The following is a 19,223-nucleotide window of genomic DNA, read 5'->3' on the forward strand; positions in this document are numbered from 1 at the left end:
CTCTGTAGTTAAACCTAGTTTACTGTAAGAAGTTCAATATCTGATTTCTTTGAAAGGCTTTGTCTAGGAAGTGGTGGATGATCCCATATCCAAGAAGGCCTAGTGCTTCACCATGTTTAACTTGGAAGCCAATATTTGAAATAGATATTTAATTGACTTCTGTAATATGGTTTAACTTTGGAAGATCACATCGGTTAAACTTGGAGTAAAACTGTTAAGTATCGTTTCTAATCAAAGTTTAACTTCTAAAGGACAATTTGGATTAATAATGTTAAGCATCGTTTGCAATCCAAATTTAACTTCAGTAGAGCACATGGGTAGCTAGGATAGTTCTATGCTTGTACAAAATTTTTGTACAGGGGAACTAGAATGGTATTCCGAGTAGCAACCAACAAGTTGCGCATCTGCACTCAAGAATAAAGGAAATCATCACCGGACTCTCGAATCTCGTCTCGAAGAAACGGTAAGTAACTGAGATTCGCTAAGGTACGCCCTCAATTCATTTCCTAGAAATACAAAATGGGCATCACTAGTAGATGTCAGTGCATGAATCAAGATGTTCAGGTACGAAGGAGCCCAAGCACAACATCGCTCTCAAAGTATCGAGAGACGAACCTGAGTCGGAGTCTTCTCTCGACGACGAGGAAATGGTAATGATGGTAAGACGATTCAAGAATCTTTGTAAGTCTAGAAAAACTAACCATCCGCAGGGTAGAAAGAAAAAGACCATCCACTGCTACCACTGCGACGAAGAAGGGCACGTCAAGGACAACTGCCCTAAGCTAAAGAACAAGGACAAAGATAAAAGTAAGAAGCCTGTCCAAAAGCGCAAGGTCCTAAAGGCGACGTGGGATGATACGTCGTCCGAATCGGAAGTCGAAGCCTTCTCCGGACTTGCACTAATGGCAAGTCATCAAGACGACGACTACGAGTCAAGCTCTTCCGAAATGAGCATCGAGAGCATCGATGAAAGGGGAGCCACGTCGAAAGATAGCAACAATTTAGGGGGAGAAACGGACAATGAGATCGACAAGGTAAGTCAGGTACGATCTCTTCCTCCAAACAAACTATTTAAGTTTATTAAACTGTTAACTAAGAATTGCTGTAAATTAGAAAAAGAAATTAAGAATTTAAAACTAATATTAGCTAAATCTTGCCCAATAGAAGAATTCGACAGAATTAATTTAGAAAATGAAAAATTAAAAATAGAAAATGATAATTTAAAAATATAAGTAAATAACTTTAAAAATCATGCATGCTCATCTAATGCCAATGTTAGAAAATTTAACAATTTAAATTGATATTTTAGGTATCATAAGGGACAAATTAGGAACATTTCAAAAAAATATGTCCCTAAGAAATTCTTAATTAATTCAGTTGGCTGGAACCTATATTGGGTTCCTAAGTCTGGCTTAATCTAAATTTTAATCGGATTTAGCACTTTCAGTAAGAAAATTAAACAGTGTGTTTCTTTATGAGGCTTGGTCTAAGGAAGTGATTGTTGCTCCAATAACCAAAAAGGTCTAGTGCCTCGCCACGACCTGGAAACCAAAATATTGAAATAAAATGTTTAATTAACTTTCTGATAAAGTATTAATGTTGAAATTTAATAATGCTTTAAAAAGTCTTTTAAACATTTTTTTTACTTATAATTTTTTTCGTAAAACTTTTACTTAGAAAAAATAAGTTAAAAAGTTCTTCTGAAATTAGAAATTTCGACTGATCGATCGAGGGCTCCTCAATCGATCAGCTGATCGATTCCATAGTGTTCTGTACGCGGGGATTTCATCCAATCGATCGGCTGACCGATTGAGGACTGCTCAATCGATCGGCTGATCGATTGGGTTTCTGATTTCTGCAGAAATCAGACCCGACTTCATACAGAACTTCCAGAAATCACTAAAACATAATATCACTCACATTTTACTATCTATTAACAAGACAATTAGCAGTCTAAGCATGGCAAAACCTTTAGGTTCACAAATCATGAGACTTAGCATCCTAAAAGTGCAGAAAAAGTAACTAAGAGCTGAAATTCTTTGTCTTTAGGTGGGCTACTCCCCAAGAGTCTTTATTCCAAGTTCCTTGCACACACATCTTTATCGCATCGCCCTCTAGCCTCCGCTAATCCATCTTCCCTTTACATTTATCTGCAGCATAAGGAAAAAGGGAAACTATAAGCTTGGGAGCTTAGTAAGAAACCATCTACCTCACAAAAACATGCATACGAAGAAATCATGCTCTTTAAAAGATGTTATGTTGATATACATAATGAGAATCATACTAAAAGTGCTAGGAGCATGGTATGTGGACATGTAAATCATAGCAATCACATACTGAACATAAACTAATTACTGTACCATCAAGGAAGCTAAACCGATACATGAGCTAAGCAAAGACTTGTATCAGCTTACTGCTGTCACTGAACTGTATTCATATATCTGATTTGTAAAGGTTTGAAAACTATTTCCATAATAGATAAAAATACTAAACATGCTGCTGATAGGCCCGGCAACTGTACTTGCTGTGTGCGCATCCCTAACTAGGCCCGAGGTAGCAAGTCCCGAATCTAGTAGGGTTACTAGGTTATCTAAACCTAGGGACGAGTATGGGAGCCCAACCCATGGACAACTGAAGTCCAGTACAGTGTCACTGATAAAGTAAAATACTGATTCATAGCTAATATATTTTATCTTGCTTTTACTATGTTATCTAAACATAGAGCTAGGTTATCTGAACCTAGAGGCGACTATAGGAGCCCAACCATTGGACCCTAGTCCCATATAACTGAAGCAAGACCATGTATGTTAATAAAATACATCTTTGGCATTTAACTGTACTATTAAAAATGCCTACTGTGGTATACGACTATACTAGTCATTTTATCGAGCACCTGGTGTGCTCTAATTCTGCATACGACTATTCTAAGATCATAAAAGCGATCTAGAATCATAAAAGCATGCGAATAGCTACTTATGCTGCAGGTGAGGGGTTACTTACATCCTGCGCTAAATATTCTTACAACCCGATCGCTAGATTTCTGGAGAAGATGATCGTGTCGACGATCTTCTTACGTCTATGCTTTCTTCTCGCGGAGGGGGACGTCCTCGTGTCGGAGTTATCGTCAGAAGGTGTTCCTACGCTCCTAGGAATGAAACCCTAGGTCTCCTTGGCCTTGGGCATGAAGAGAGGGTGCGGGAGAAGAGATGGCGTCGGGTGAGGGTGAGGGGAAAAGAGTGTTGTCGTTTGGAAAAATAATAACTCCTCTCTAAATTCCCTATTTATATTAAGTGCTTAACACCATCCAACTAAATCTTAAATAACATTGTTCTCCTCTTCTTTCAGCACACCCCTGCCGGGGCCCCTTGGTTACTAGAGTCATCTATAAGGCGTAGAGTCTAATAGGTCTCGAGTTCGATTCCTGCTTAGGCTATTTTACATTTTTATTTAATTTTGCTACTTCCGCTATCCTAAAAATTCCAGAAAAATATTCTAAAATTTCATAAAATAATATAATATTTCTAAAATTAATTAGAGAATTTTCGGGCGTTACAATCCCCCATACATTTTAAAAAGTTCGTCCTCGAACTTAGAATAACTCTGGGTACTTCTGTCTCATACTAGCTTCTGTCTCCCAAGTTGCCTCTTCTGTTGTGTGATTTTGTCAAATGAATTTTACTAATGGTATCTCCTTGTTCTGTAATTTCTTAACTGCTCGGTCTATTATCTGAATAGGTCGACTGTCATAGCTGAGGTCTTCGTGGACTTGTACCAACTGGGGCTCAATCACCTGGGTGGCATCTGGGATATGCTTCTTCAGCATAGAGACATGAAATACGTTATGGATAGCTGACATCTCCTGGGGTAGCTCTAGCTCATATGCTACCTTGCCAACTCTTCTAATGATAAGGTATGGTCCCACATATCTGGGACTTAATTTGTCCTTCTTCCCAAAACGCATTACTCCCTTCATGGGAGCCACTCGGAGGAATACTGTGTCTCCAACTGAAAACTCTAAGGGTCGACGCCGTGTATCAGCATAGCTTTTATGTCGGCTTTGAGCTGTCTCTATCCTCTAGTGGATCTGCTGTATAGTTGCTGTGGTATCTACCACTAGATCTGTCTGAAGTTCTAGTTCTTTCTGTTCACCACTTTCATACCAGCAGATTGGAGATCTACACCTCCGCTCATAGAGAGCCTCGTAGGGTGTCATGTCGATAGTGGCCTGATAGCTATTGTTGTATGCAAATTCTGCTAAACACAGATATTTGCACCAACTTCCCTTGAAGTCTAGGGCACATGCTCGGAGCATATCTTCGAGTACCTGATTCACTCGCTCCATCTGACCATCTGTCTGAGGATGGAAAGTTGTGCTAAACTTTAACTTGGTGCCCAACGCTGACTGTACACACTCCCAGAAGTGTGACGTGAATCTACTGTCTCTGTCTGAAATGATGGTCTGTGGGACTCTATGCAGTCTGACAATCTCCTTGAGATACAACTGAGCTAGCTGCTCCATGGAGTAAGATATCCTGATAGCTAAGAAGTGGGTTGATTTAGTCAATCTGTCGACTATTACCCATATGACATCAAAATCATTCGTGGTTCTGGGTAGTCCCACTATGAAATCCATGGAAATATCCTCCCACCTCCATTCTGGGATCTGAATAGGCTGCAGAACTCCTCCTGGTCTCTGGTGTTCTGCCTTGACCCTTTGACAGGTCAGACAGATACTGACATATCTAGCGATGTCTCTTTTCATCCCAGGCCAACAAAAACGTTTCTTTAGGTCTTGGTACATTTTGGTGGAACCAGGATGCATCGCATAAGGAGTCCTATGAGTCTCGTCTAGGATCTTCCTTCGTAGTTCCTCCTGATCCGGAACACATAGTCTGTCACCAAAATACAATACCCCACTATCAGATACTCTGAACTCTCCACTTTCTGATTCTGTTAACCCTTGCTTGATTTTCTGAATTTCAGGGTCCTGACCCTGAGCTATCTGAATGTCACCAAGTAGGGTAGATGCTAAGGTCATAGTAGAGAGATGTCCTACTATAAGTTTGAGACTAAACTCTGTAATTTCCTTTTGTAGGGGTGGTGGCATGGCTGATAGGGATAGTAAGGTAGCACTGGACTTTCTGCTAAGTGCGTCTGCCACCTTATTGGCTTTTCCTGGGTGGTAGAGGATGTCTATATCATAGTTTTTGACCAGCTCGAGCCATCTGCACTGTCGCATATTCAGATCTTTCTGAGTGAAGAAGTACTTCAGACTCTGATGATCTGTATACACTCTGCACTGAGCTCCATACAAGTAATGTCTCCAAATTTTAAGGGCGAAAACAACTGCTGCAAACTCAAGGTCATGAGTAGGGTAGTTCCTCTCATAGTCCTTGAGTTGTCTGGAGGCATAGGCGATCACCTTACCATTTTGCATCAGTACTGCTCCTAGTCCCAATTTAGAGGCATCGCTGTAAATATCAAAGTTGTCTGTGTTTTCTGGCAGAGTTAGAATGGGTGCACTGGTCAATCTTCTTTTGAGCTCCATGAAGCTGTTCTCGCAATCCTCTGTCCACTAAAATTTTCTGTTCTTCCTGGTGAGAGTTGTCAGTGGGGCGGCTATCCTGGAGAAATCCTCTACAAATTTTTTGTAGTAACCTGCTAGTCCCAAAAAGCTTCTGATTTCACTGGCGTTCTTAGGTCTTTTCCAGTTACTCACAGCTTCTATCTTACTGGGGTCTACCATGACACCATCCTTAGAGATGATGTGATCCAAAAAGGATACCTGATCGAGCCAGAATTCATATTTCGTGAATTTGGCGTACAGCTGGTTCTGCTGAAGGGTCTGCAGTACTATCTTCAAGTGTTCTGCATGTTCTTCCTGAGTTTTGGAATAAATAAGAATGTCGTCGATGAACACGATGACAAACTTATCTAAATATTCTCTGAATACTCTGTTCATGAGGTCCATGAAGGTAGCTGGAGCATTCGTCACACCAAAGGGCATGACTACGAACTCATAATGTCCGTATCTGGTCCTGAAAGTCGTTTTGGGTATATCACCTTCTTTAACTTTCACCTGGTGGTATCCCGATCTGAGATCTATTTTAGAGAACACTGCTGCTCCCTTTAGCTGATCGAACAGGTCATCTATCCTGGAAAGAGGATACTTGTTCTTAATCGTGACTTGATTTAGTGTCCGGTAGTCTATACACAGGTGCATACTCCCGTCCTTCTTCATCACGAACAATACGGGTGCTCCCCATGGTGAGTGACTAGAGCGTATGAAGCCCTTGTCAAGCAGCTCCTGTAGTTGCTCCTGAAGTTCCTTTAGTTCTGCTGGAGTCATGCGGTAGGGTGCTTTGGAGATGGAATTTGTACTGGGGACGAGTTCTATCTCAATTCAATCTCTCTGTCTGGTGCTAAACCTGGTAACTCCTCAGGGAAGACTGCTAGGTAGTCACATACAACTCGGACCTCCTCTAGCTTTTGGTCCTTGCCCTGACTGGTACTGACTACATGTGCTAGGAATCTCATACAACCTGAATCCAATAATTTCTGTGTTTTCAAAGCTGAGAGAAACTTCCTAGCCTTTCTCTTTGGTTCTCCGATGTACCCAAATTGTACTCCTGCTTCAGGTTGGAATACAACTCTCTGTTTATGGCATTCTATGGAGGCACCGTACTTGATCAGAAAGTCCATTCCCAAGATGACGTCGTAGTCAGTCATATCTAGCACTATCAGATCACCAAAAAGCTCTTTGTCTGCTATAATGACTGGCATCGCCGTGGATGCCATGATTTCTCTTAAAGGTAGTGTTAAATTGGCCACCGAGTACATCCGGAGGTATTGCTAACTTTTCGGAAATGCCCTGGATATATAAGAATGGGTTGCCTCAAGATTTAATAAGACAGGTTGCACTTTGTCAGAAATACTAATCGACCTGAATAAAAACATTCGCCACGCCTTCTCCGTGAGTGAGTAGATCCTCACGCTCGTGGTCGAGGGGCTTCGACGATGTGTGGTCCATCTATAGCACCGCATCTAATGTAATCAGGCCGGGTTACCTCCGCATCGAATCTACCGTGGTGTAGGAGCATTGTTCTTGTTCGGACATTGTTTAGCCATATAACCCTCCTGGCCACATTCAAAGCATCCTCGTGTGCTCTTGCGACAAACTCCAGGGTGGATTTTTCCACAAGTGGAACACTTGAGATAGCTAGTCAGCATTAGCCGGTCCTCCTTTGGGTAACTCACGACGTCTGGATCGGAGTTCCCTTCCGCTAGAGTCAGGCCTCGGTGTTTCGAGTACCGAGCCTCCTGGCCCTTAGACTCAAACGGCTTTGCTTGATGTCGCTCGATAATGCCGGGTCGAGCACTACTTACTAGTTCTTCTGAGTTTGCGGAACGCCACCGCCACATTCATTGCTATTTCCGCCTTAGCATTTTAAGCATCAACCGACTCGCTCTCTTCGGTCGACTACGGGGCATGAATTTCTTCACCTCCTCAATCGAAGGTTGCCCGACGAAATTCGGAACTCGCCATAGTGGCGGTTCATGACCCGCATGTGAAAGAACTCTTCAAAGAATTCTCTCAAGTCGGCCCATGTCATCTAGTTCACTGGCGCTTCACTTTAATCCTCTCCCACCACATACGCGCCTCCTATCGTGCGTAAGGAGGCGATTTCACCTTTTTAAACTCCTAAGTCCAAGCTCCATCGCATTTCCAAAGAGCCAACTGTGCTTGGGCATCCCATGGTTCACCGTGCCCAGAAATTCTCCGCTTGATTTTCTCGCCACCGATCGTAAGCTTTCTCCTCGCCGCTAGGGCTACTAGTGTTGCAGGTTGGACTGGTGGAACCTCTATCACTACTGGGGTTGCTAGTTAGGTTCTGGAGTGACAATGGGAGTATTCTGCTGATTAGCCCTTAGGGTGGCTATCTCCTGTTGCTGTTCAACTAGTTGCTTTTGTAACTGATCCACTACTGCTGCAAGGTCTGGGGGAGGCACTGAGCTGCCTGCCTCATGCTGGGGCTCAGTAGCTGGTGTCTTTCTGGCTGGGCGTCATCGTATCATTTTTTAGAGAAATAGAGGGCATACATAACTAATACAATCATATTTACATAACTACTATTATCTGGTTAGATGCTATCATATATAAACTAAACATGCTTTAGTTATCTATAAACATGAAAGCAAGAAACATAATTAAAGTGAGGGATGTTCTTACTTGAAAGCTGCAGGTTCAATGCTGATGTGTGTGTGGAGGAAGTATGGAACTTTCCTCTGATACTACTCTGTACGCCCCGCCTCCGACTGACTAGGTTGTGAGGCCGGGGGTTACAATCACTGTGCTAAACTGAACTATTTTGGACGGAAAACTGAACTTATTTAAAACTCTATGCTATTTGCTATAAAATCTAAAATTTATATTCAGAATACATTTCTAAGGTTGTACACCTACTAAGAGGGGAAGCCAAACTTGCTATCTGATCAAAAACTTGAAAACAGACGCTTCTGGCTGAAATCAGGCATTCCAATCGATCGGCTGATCGATTGGAGTCATTTGATCGATCCACTGATCGATTCGACGTGCTACTGTGCACGAAAGTCCCGTCTGGATCGATCGACTGATCGATCCAGTCTGGCCAATCGATCCGGAGATCGATTCAGAAGCTCTCTATTCACGGGTTTAAATTCCCGAACGACTCATCAGCAGATCGACTCATCAGCTCTCTATATGCGGCAGATCGCTTCCCAATCGATCGGCTGATCGATCGAGGGCTCCTCAATCGATCAGCTGACCGATTCCATAGTGTTCTGTACGCGGGGACTTCATCCAATCGATCAGCTGATCGATTGAGGACTGCTCAATCGATCGGCTGATCGATTGGGTTTCTGATTTCTGTAGAAATCAGACCCGACTTCATACAAAACTTCCAGAAATCACTAAAACATAATATCACTCACATTTTACTATCTATGCAGAAATCAGACCCGACTTCATACAGAACTTCCATAAATCACTAAAACATAATATCACTCATATTTTACTATCTATTAACAAGACAATTAGCAGTCTAAGCATGGCAAAACCCTTAGGTTCACAAATCATGAGACTTAGCATCCTAAAAGTGCAGAAAAGTAACTAAAAGCTGAAATTCTAAGTCTTTAGGTGGGCTACTCTCCAAGAGTCTTTATTCCAAGTTCCTTGCACACACATCTTTATCGCATCGCCCTACAGCCTCTGCTAATCCATCTTCCATTTACCTTTATCTGCAGCATAAGGAAAAAGGGAAACTATAAGCTTGGGAGCTTAGTAAGAAACCATCTACCTCACAAAAACATGCATACGAAGAAATCATGCTCTTTAAAAGATGCTATGCTGATATACATAATGAGAATCATACTAAAAGTGCTAGGAGCATGGTATGTGGACATGTAAATCATAGCAATCACATACTGAACATAAACTAATTACTGTACCATCAAGGAAGCTAAACCGATACATGAGCTAAGCAAAGACTTGTATCAGCTTACAGCTATCACTGAACTGTATTCATATATCTGATTTGTAAAGGTTTGAAAACTATTTCCATAATAGATAAAAATACTAAACATGCTGCTGATAGGCCCGGCAACTGTACTTGCTGTGTGTGCATCCCTAACTAGGCTTGAGGTAGCAAGTCTCGAATCTAGTAGGGTTACTAGGTTATCTAAACCTAGAGACTACTATGGGAGCCCAACCCATGGACAACTGAAGTCCAGTACAATGCCACTGATAAAGTAAAATACTGATTCATAGCTAATATATCTTATCTTGCTTTTACTAGGTTATCTAAACCTAGAGCTAGGTTATCTGAACCTAGAGGCGACTATAGGAGTCCACCCATTGGACCGTAGTCTCATATAACTGAAGCAAGACCATGTATGTTAATAAAATACATCTTTGGCATTTAATTGTACTATTAAAAATGCCTACTGTGGTATACGACTATACTAGTCATTTTATCGAGCACCTGGTGTGCTCTAATTCTGCATACGACTATTCTAAGATCATAAAAGCGATCTAGAATCATAAAAGCATGTGAATAGCTACTTATGCTGCAGGTGAGGGGTTACTTACATCCTGCGCTAAATATTCTTACAACCCGATCGCTAGATTTCTGGATAAGATGATCGTGTCGACGATCTTCTTACGTCTACACTTTCTTTTCGCGAAGGGGGGCGTCCTCGTGCCGGAGTTGTCGTCAGAAGGTGTTCCTACGCTCCTAGGGATGAAACCCTAGGTCTCCTTGGCCTTGGGCGTGAAGAGAGGGTGCGGGAGAAGAGATGGCGCCGGATGAGGGTGAGGGGAAAAGAGAGTTGTCGTTTGGAAAAATAATAACTCCTCTCTTAATTCCCTATTTATATTAAGTGTTTAACACCATCCAACTAAATCTTAAATAGAATTGTTCTCTTCTTTCATCACACCCCTGCTGGGGCCCCTTGGTTACTAGAGTCATCTATAAGGCGTAGAGTCTAATAGGTCTCGGGTTCGATTCCCGCTTAGGCTATTTTACGTTTTTATTTAATTTTGCTACTTCGACTATTCTAAAAATTCCAGAAAAATATTCTAAAATTCCAGAAAATAATAGAATATTTCTAAAATTAATTTGAGAATTTTCGGGCGTTACAGAATGGCAGAGATCACCCAAGTGAACGAAAACGGAGTGGAAGACCCGGACCAAGGTGAGCGAACCCGAAGCAGAGGGCCCGGACCAAAAAGTCAACATGGTTGACTTAGGGGTCCGGGCGCTCGAAACCATTCCGAGCGTCCGGAGTCGGATTTTATCCAAATCATGGTCAAACCACGATCCGTGCGTAAGGGATAAAATTTTATCCCCCCAGGACACCTCGAACCCTTCGAGGCACCCCGACCAAGGCTATAAATACAGCCTTGGTCCAGAAGCTTTCAATTAACTCAAGAATTGTAATTCTTACACTTGTGTGCTTCTTTTAGATTTTAGCTTCTTTCTTTTTGCGCTTTCATTATTGTAAGAGGCTTCTCTGCCTGAAGGAGATACTAGTGCGACATCTTCCTTGGATTAATAACTTCCCCAATTGTAACCAAGTAAATCCCTGTGTGTCTCTTCTTTTCTATTTTAATTTACTACTGTTATATTTTTCAAGTGTTAGTTTAAGAAAAGTCGAGAAGGGTTTCTTGTTATTATTTTTGTAGGCTATTCAACCCCCTTCTAGCCGGCCACCGCAGACCAACACCAATTACATTATACAAGTTCTAAAAAATTCTCAAAAAATTTCTAAAAATTTTGTTAACGTTATTTTCCTATTAAACTTTATTATTTAATTATTATTTATTGTCATATTTTACACATTATTTGGATAAACTTCTAGATTATGGTGAGTCACCTGAACATCATTAGAGTAACCATATCTTCGAGATTTTCCAAATAGTCCTATCCACTGAACTTAATATAAAACTTTAGTCTAACTGGTTAGGATTCATAAGGGGTAGCTTCAGTTAGTTCCACTAAGCTAAATGCACTAGGTCGAAGTCATATCTTCCTAGATATACATAGACAGAGTTTCCCTAACTTACTATCATTCAAAACTTCACCAGTATCATAGGTCAAGTTAAACTTTTGTCCCTTTTAGACTAGTTCTAATTACCCATCTGGGTAAGTTGTTACTTTTGTAGGTGCCAACTATTTTGGAACCTCCCCCTGAATTATTGGGTTTAGATTTTATGTTTTGGGTGGTGTCATTTTGTTTTATAGTCATAATAGATTTGATTATAGTTTGAGTTTGGCTTAATTTTACTTTTACTTGATCTAGGCTTAGTTTGATTTGTTTTATGTGACTTTATTGGATTTATTTTAGAGGGAGTAGTTGAATTTGAGTTATTTGATTTAGTCAGTTTTAGATAATGTATTTTATCTTTAGGTATGTAGTATTGGTTGAGTCCTACTTATGTGGTTAGATACGCTTTCGTAATCCAAGCTTTAATTTGATTTTTTTACTTTGGTTAACTAAGGATATAAAGGTTTTGTTAGCCGAGCAGGACTTGTATCCGAGTCCAGACTTGTTGTACACAGCTCTTTGTGATTCAACTATCATGTTGAGGTACTTGGATCGAGTTGTGAATTTCTCTAGTAATTCTTTTAGTTTGACTATTTCGCTTTTCAATATGAAATTGTCCTCCTCAAGTTACAAAACTTGAGTTGGATTTCGGGTTGAATCAGCTCAGCCGTTGAATTTGATTTTAATAGTTCATTAAGCATTTTTTTTTTGTTAGTTCATTTATTTTATTTTCAGTGTTAGTTAATTTCCTATTTAAACATGCAATGATCTTAAAAAACTTTCTGCTTAAACTAAAATATACCTTATCGGAACCTTCGGAAATGAGTGTAGACTCGTGGCTCGACTCGGGTTCAGACCCGTCTTCCGATTCACTCTCCAATTCTGGTCCATCTAATTCCTTCGCGGGTGATTCGTCCCAAGGTGCCTTAAGGGATTTCTTCTTCTTTAGACTCAGGCAGTCGTTCTTGCAGTGCCCCTTCTTGTTGCATCCAAAGCATGTCACATTCTTGTTGTTAGGATTGAAGGTGGAGTGGATTTTCTGCAAATCCTTGTTGGTAAAGTATTTCTTTCTCCTGATGAACATTTTTCTTACCAAGTTCACCAAGTATTCTTTATCATCTGAGTCTAGGGCAGACTCGCCATCTGGTTCTAATTTAGTTCTGGATTTTCCTTTTGATGTTCCTCCAACAAGCACAATACCTTTCTCGATTTTGGTGTTAGTTTGCTCATGTAGTTCTAATTCACAGAAAAGTTCATCCAATTTTAATTTAGATAAATTCCTCGAAATTTTATAGGCATATACAAAGGATGCCCACAATGCATTTCAAGGAAAGACATTTAAGACATACCTGATCAAGTCTCAATTTTCTATCTGATGGTCGATTGTGTGAAGCCCGTTGAGGATATCCTTTATCTTTGCGTGCAGCTGACTGATAGTCTCACTTTCCTGCATTTTAACATTAAATAACTTATTTAAAAATCAATCTGAAACATCCCGCGACTACCTCTCAAGTTTTTTTTTTACTACTCTCTTATCAATATCATTCGGACGATCATAATGTAGTACCAACAAGGGAACTATCATAACCAATAGAAATGACTGTATCAACCAAAGGCTTACCGATTAAGAACAGTAATTCCCAAAACATTCCCCTTCTATAAAATAAAGAAACAAGGTCCCTTGCGATGAATCCAATATGCTCTACATTCCTAGACAGCAGACAGTATCATGCGTCCATCCCGCCTCCTCGTCTACTCCGTCCGAGGGTCTTCCATATCCCGAGAGTCTTCCTCACCTGTAATGTAGACATCATGAGACTACGGCCCAGCAAGTATAATCTATCATGTATAACTAGACATCCATGAAGTAGTAAAGATAGCAACTAGAAGTCAAATAGAGAAACAGAACATATCCTAATTACTATATATAAAGAAAATATTGATAAACGAGTACAAGTAATACCACATAGCTAATTGAGTGAATATGTCATATATCTGGTAACCACAATTAGAGTCAGTCAACAGTCCCATGAACCTAGAGATATCTCCTAGAGAACATGAAATTAGTCATATAGCCGAAGCTAACATAAATAAATTATCAGTCAAGTTTGGAAAGGCCCTCCCCGGAGCTCATCCCGAGGCATCCAACCCGTACTATCACCACATATGCTCATACTCATCCAATTAGCTACAGTAAATAAACTTAAACTATCCTTATCAGTCGTTACAGTCATATATGAACAGTATCATTATTTACAGTCATACATGAATAATATCATTCCTTGCCGTCATTCATGAACGGTATCATTATAATTAAGGAAAAAGCTTTCTACTTGCCACATGGTAACACACTTTCTACACATTCATACTGCGCCATACCATAAATGAATACCGAGCTATGAACTTAAGAAAAAGGTAATTTAGTTCTACCACACAAACTAGTGAAGAAATTTAGATTAGCTTCCCAAAACATTAAATAGAATATTTACATTAACCAATGAGCGATTAACTAAACCTGGCATTTCATCATTATCCAACTATTCCATCCTACACAGTTTCACAACTACGCCAAAATAAGGACACATAAAGCTTAAATCCCATTACTTCACAAAACTTATTTCCCCCACACAATCCAATTTCCCATAACAGAACAGAAATACTCAAACTCACACCAAACAGAACCCAAGAGAGAAAACAAATCGACCTCTAAATCATTCACGGAACCAGTCCAAAACTGAACTCCACAAAAACGCAAAACACAATTCATTCCTTCAATTAATTTCTCAGCCAGGCATTCGAGCAAACAAGTATCATGCAAGAAATCTCACTGCATCAACAATTCGACAAAGCTTCATTACGGAACCATTTTCCAGCACACGGACCTCAGGAAAACAAACCATGTCAACACTAAAATCCAAAAACTGCAGCGTCTCATGAAACCAGTAGCGACAAACTCAATAAAGAAAATCCCGGATCTCGACAAATTTCGTCAATCCAGCAACTCAGCCAAGTATTTCAACAAACAGGTATCTCGCAGTACACTCCCACAGCAACAGCACGGCGGAAATGAAACAACCTCGTTCACAGTCACACAACATTACAAGAATTCACATTGAAAACGTTCCAGTGGAAAGCGAGCTCCATCTACACCGGAATGCACTGACCAAACATCGAAACCAAGAAATCAGACGATCCAACGGTACTTCAATGAACCTTAGATTCGATTCAAAACATCACAGAGGAAATCGAGTACCACTCAAACCGATTCACAACTCCACAATGGAGAAACCCATCCAAGAACACCAGAAATCTCACGCATAAACTTGACAAAAGCATTCTCCGAATCAAAAGAGAAACACGAGATCCTCAGTTAAAACCAAAACATCACCGTATAATTTGTGTCGTGATCCTTGAAATCTACCGGAGCTCATCTCCTATACCTTAGGGATCCCGTGCCAACACAATTAGATATGCTTGCCTTCTTTCTTCTTGTGCCTCCGCCCGCAGCCCTCACTCCGTGCTACCCCGCTGACAGTGAGCTTCGCCGGATCAGGTGTCCTCCACGGTAGTCGGCTACGGGTTGCCAAGCTCAGCCCGTGCTTGTGCGGCGGTGAGGTGCTCCGTCGGTGTGGTGCTTGATCGAGAACCTGAGCGTGGTAGAGAGCCGATCGACACCAGCAAAGATGAAAAGAAGAGGTGGAACGGCGATTCGGGCGAAACCAGGAATCGGCGCAAAGTATAGGTATAAATACTTAGGTCTTTTACTCCTAACCCTAAGTTAATTAAATTAATCAACTCCCAACCTAACTGAGTATCATATGCTTCCCTCGAATTTATTAGTTCTATCGCTTTGAAATATGTCATATTAGTTCAATTAAAATTTTGAAAAATTTCTAAAATTCATAGAATATTTTATAAGTTAATCCTTTAATTAACACTTGTGTGATTTTAAACATTTTCATAAATAAATACCTTAATTTCACTCGTGGGTCCTTACAATTCTCCCCCCCCCCCTTAAAATAAATTTCGTCCTTGAAATTTGACTTATCAAATAATTTGGATAGCGGTTACACACTTCTAGTTTGGTCTCCCAAGTAACTTCCTGCATTAGCTAATCTCTCATAAGACCTCTATCATTTTTGATCTCCTTGATCCTCAATTTTCGGACTTGGCGGTCAAGGATTTGTTTTGGCGTCTCCTTATAAGATAGATTCGGCGTCCCCTGCACCGACTCATGTCCAATCACATGAGTTAGGTTAGGAATATATTCCCTTGGTCCAAGTAACACCTTAGTCCAAACCTCTAGCACTCGAGTTAGTGAGGTAACTCAATACAAATCAAACTCTAGAGTCCAGGATTCCATGACTAAGTTCAACACTCAATCTAAGCCTCCAACTATCAAGTCTATCAAGCTCATCTCACACCCCAATGTAGCAACCTAGCCAAGCTCTTGAGCACCTAATCTCCATAATCGTCATATCCATAACTCAATCTCGTTGAATTTATCAACTATTTGCAACAACAAATCTAGACCTCCAGCATCCAAGCAGGCACTCTTCATTATTTCCAAGTCAATAACCAATCTCATTGAGTCCAAAAATACCCATGAGCTCTAGTTGAATCGTCATGACTACCCCCTTACTATATAAGCAATATAAATCTAAAAAAAACACCCAACTTGAATCAAAATAGTGTGATTAAGCTCAACCAAAAGGATTGTTTCCCCAACAATCATTTTTTTTTTAGAAATCAATTTAAGTTAAAGATACAATAATCATGAATGAAACTTAACAAGGAAATTAGAAACTCAAAACTCTCCCTCAACGTAGGCTCTCCTCAACCCATTCTAACCACCCTTGAATTAAACTACATTTAACCTTTCAAATAGGCATAATTTATGGAAGTTTATTATTTGTCACACATCAAAACATATTAAACGATAATTAGGGATATACAAGCATGATTACAATAAGTAACAATCAAACATGGTGATCAATACATGTAAGCATTAAAGCAATTTATACATATACATATCTTTTATATCAAACTCGTATTTCGCATTTGAAGAAATTTAATAATGTTAAGCATATTAATGCTTGATCCGAAATGAGAAAACTTATCTATGAGAATGATGAAAATCCTAAGATCAAAAATTATATATATATATATATACACTGTGGTCATATGGTTACAATGTAATACATAGTGATCAGCACTTAAGTGTTAAGACACATATCTAGGGTTCATCTATGCGTCATATATCATATTTTACATGCAACCAATGGTCAAATAGGTCTAATCATGATACCATAACATTATAAAAACATTCAATAGTCAAAAGCATGAAATAAGACATTCCATCTGCTACTAGCATGGCAATTCCAATTAATTGAATAAGAGCATTCAATTGACTATTAGAAGTTTAGTCAAGTGCTAAGTCCACTAGTCAACTGCTAAGTTGATTGGATTCCCATTCGTGGTAGGTTCTTAATTTCAAAAATGCTTTAAAAAACTAAAAATTATCACATGCAAGTATTCTGTAGTGCTTTATGCATATGAAAAATATGTCCCTGTGCAAATTCATTATATTCTATGTATTTGGAACAAAATTAGAGTGCTTCAAAAATGTTAATTATGTGTCATTTTACATGTCATATGACCAATTTATAATGAATTACTAATTCTTGAACATTTGATAGCATGTAAATGACCAAATTATGTGCATCAAAATTATGAATGGCAATTATGATACATCTAGAATGATACTAAGTGACAAACCTAGTGATACATATATCAATTGTGCGCCAATAAACAAGTTAGCATTTATGTTTATACCTGGGCACTCAAACCAATCAATCATGCAAATATGCCACCTCAAACATAATTAAGGCATGTAAATATGACTACAACGTGAATCAACCAATATACTATGAATATTAAACAAATGTCCTAATTATCCTTCTCAAGCAATTACAAATAAATCTTCAAGAACATACTCACGTAGTAGAATCTAACCATTCTTCTCCCATTCCTTAATGCACTCTATCCCAATCTAGAAAAATAAACCAATTGTTTTGAAATCCATTTTCTTACCACCTTTTTACTTTCTTAATGGCATTCCTAGAAATGTACATTTGATCTGTTGTTTGATTGACTTCTAACAATTAATGATGCATTAGTCTTTTCCTTAAATTTTGTTTTATATTCTAAACCAGCTTTGTTACAATTTATCCTTTAGGTTCCTATGATCATGTCAAGGTATTTATTTATTTATTTATTACAAATTATTTCCTAACAACTCAATACTCTAAACCATGGAGCATAGAGATATAAAAGTGACTTATAGATTTTTCCTTGATAGTTCTTAGCCTATGGGGCATATTTTAGAAGTGCTACTGCATTTTTTTTTTTTTGCATGGGAACTACAAGAAGGCAGGATTCACCTATACTACATACAGTAGTTAACCTAAGCTATATGGAAAAGACTTACTCCTGACCTGCCACTAAGAAAAGTAAAGGCATTTGTTGAGCCATTAGAAATTGGTACCTTCTCCAATAACACCCTATGACCAAACATATTGTTAGGCTTAGAATCTTAGAAAGATGCAGCTCGTTAAGGTGGGATGAATATTATAAAAAAAATGGAAGAGCACAATATGATTTAGGAATAAAAAGGGGTTAAATGATCTGAATTCTCACCTGGAAAATACGAATTTGAATATATTGAATTATAAGGACCTATCCAATATAATTAGTTCTTCCTATATCTCCAATGAAGACATGTTCTAGCATTAAGTAATACTCTGTAGCACGAAGTAGTTGACCTTCTACTAGCTTTGAAAATTTCAAACTAACCAATTTACAGGAACAAACAAGACAGTCATCAAAAGATAATTATGAAGTGGTGGTTTCATTTCAAACATGTAGACAATTAAATACCATCTTCTCTAAAAATAACAGCACTTTTTTTTAAAGTAAGATTATCTTACGAACTTGAAGCCCGAAGTAACCTAGTTCTTGGCGAGATGGCTTGCGCATACTGTCCCTTAGGAGTGTGCTCTGATACCAACTGAAACATCCCGCGACTACCTCTCAAGTTTTTTTTTTTTTACTACTCTCTCATCAATATCATTCGGACAATCATAATGTAGTACCAACAAGGGAACTATCATAACCAATAGAAATGACTGTATCAACCAAAGGCTTACCGATTAAGAACAGTAATTCCCCAAACATTCCCCTTTTATAAAATAAAGAAACAAGGTCCCTTGCGATGAATCCAATATGCTCTACACTCCTAGACAGCGGACAGTATCATGCGTCCATCCCGCCTCCTCGTCTACTCCGTCCGAGGGCCTTCCATATCCCGAGAGTCTTCCTCACCTGTAATGTAGACATCATGAGACTACGGCCCAGCAAGTATAATCTATCATGTATAACCAGACATCCATGAAGTAGTAGAGATAGCAACTAGAAGTCACATAGAGAAACAGAACGTATCCTAATTACTATATATAAAGAAAATATTGATAAACGAGTACAAGTGATACCACATAGCTAATTGAGTGAATATGTCATATATCCGGTAACCACAATTAGAGTCAGTCAACAGTCCCATGAACCTAGAGGTACCTCCTAGA

The 19,223-nt window shown here is 39.3% G+C and overlaps 1 long non-coding RNA gene across 4 annotated transcripts; it reads right to left on the reverse strand.

Annotated features, from left to right (window-relative positions):
* Positions 1 to 1,921: 1,921 nt before the first annotated feature.
* Positions 1,922 to 18,964, reverse strand: LOC122023237. 4 transcript variants are annotated; one of them, XR_006123091.1, is made up of 5 exons: positions 18,792 to 18,964; positions 13,205 to 13,379; positions 12,933 to 13,030; positions 12,386 to 12,819; positions 1,922 to 2,150 (listed from the first exon to the last, which is right to left on the reverse strand). It is a non-coding gene; the product is annotated as an uncharacterized LOC122023237 (long non-coding RNA). The 4 variants fall into 4 exon arrangements; XR_006123090.1 differs by lacking the exon at positions 1,922 to 2,150 and adding an exon at positions 8,947 to 9,276; XR_006123089.1 differs by lacking the exon at positions 12,386 to 12,819.
* Positions 18,965 to 19,223: the final 259 nt, after the last annotated feature.

The sequence above is a fragment of the Zingiber officinale genome, chromosome 1A, assembly GCF_018446385.1.
Source record: "Zingiber officinale cultivar Zhangliang chromosome 1A, Zo_v1.1, whole genome shotgun sequence".
Lineage (NCBI taxonomy): Eukaryota > Viridiplantae > Streptophyta > Magnoliopsida > Zingiberales > Zingiberaceae > Zingiber > Zingiber officinale.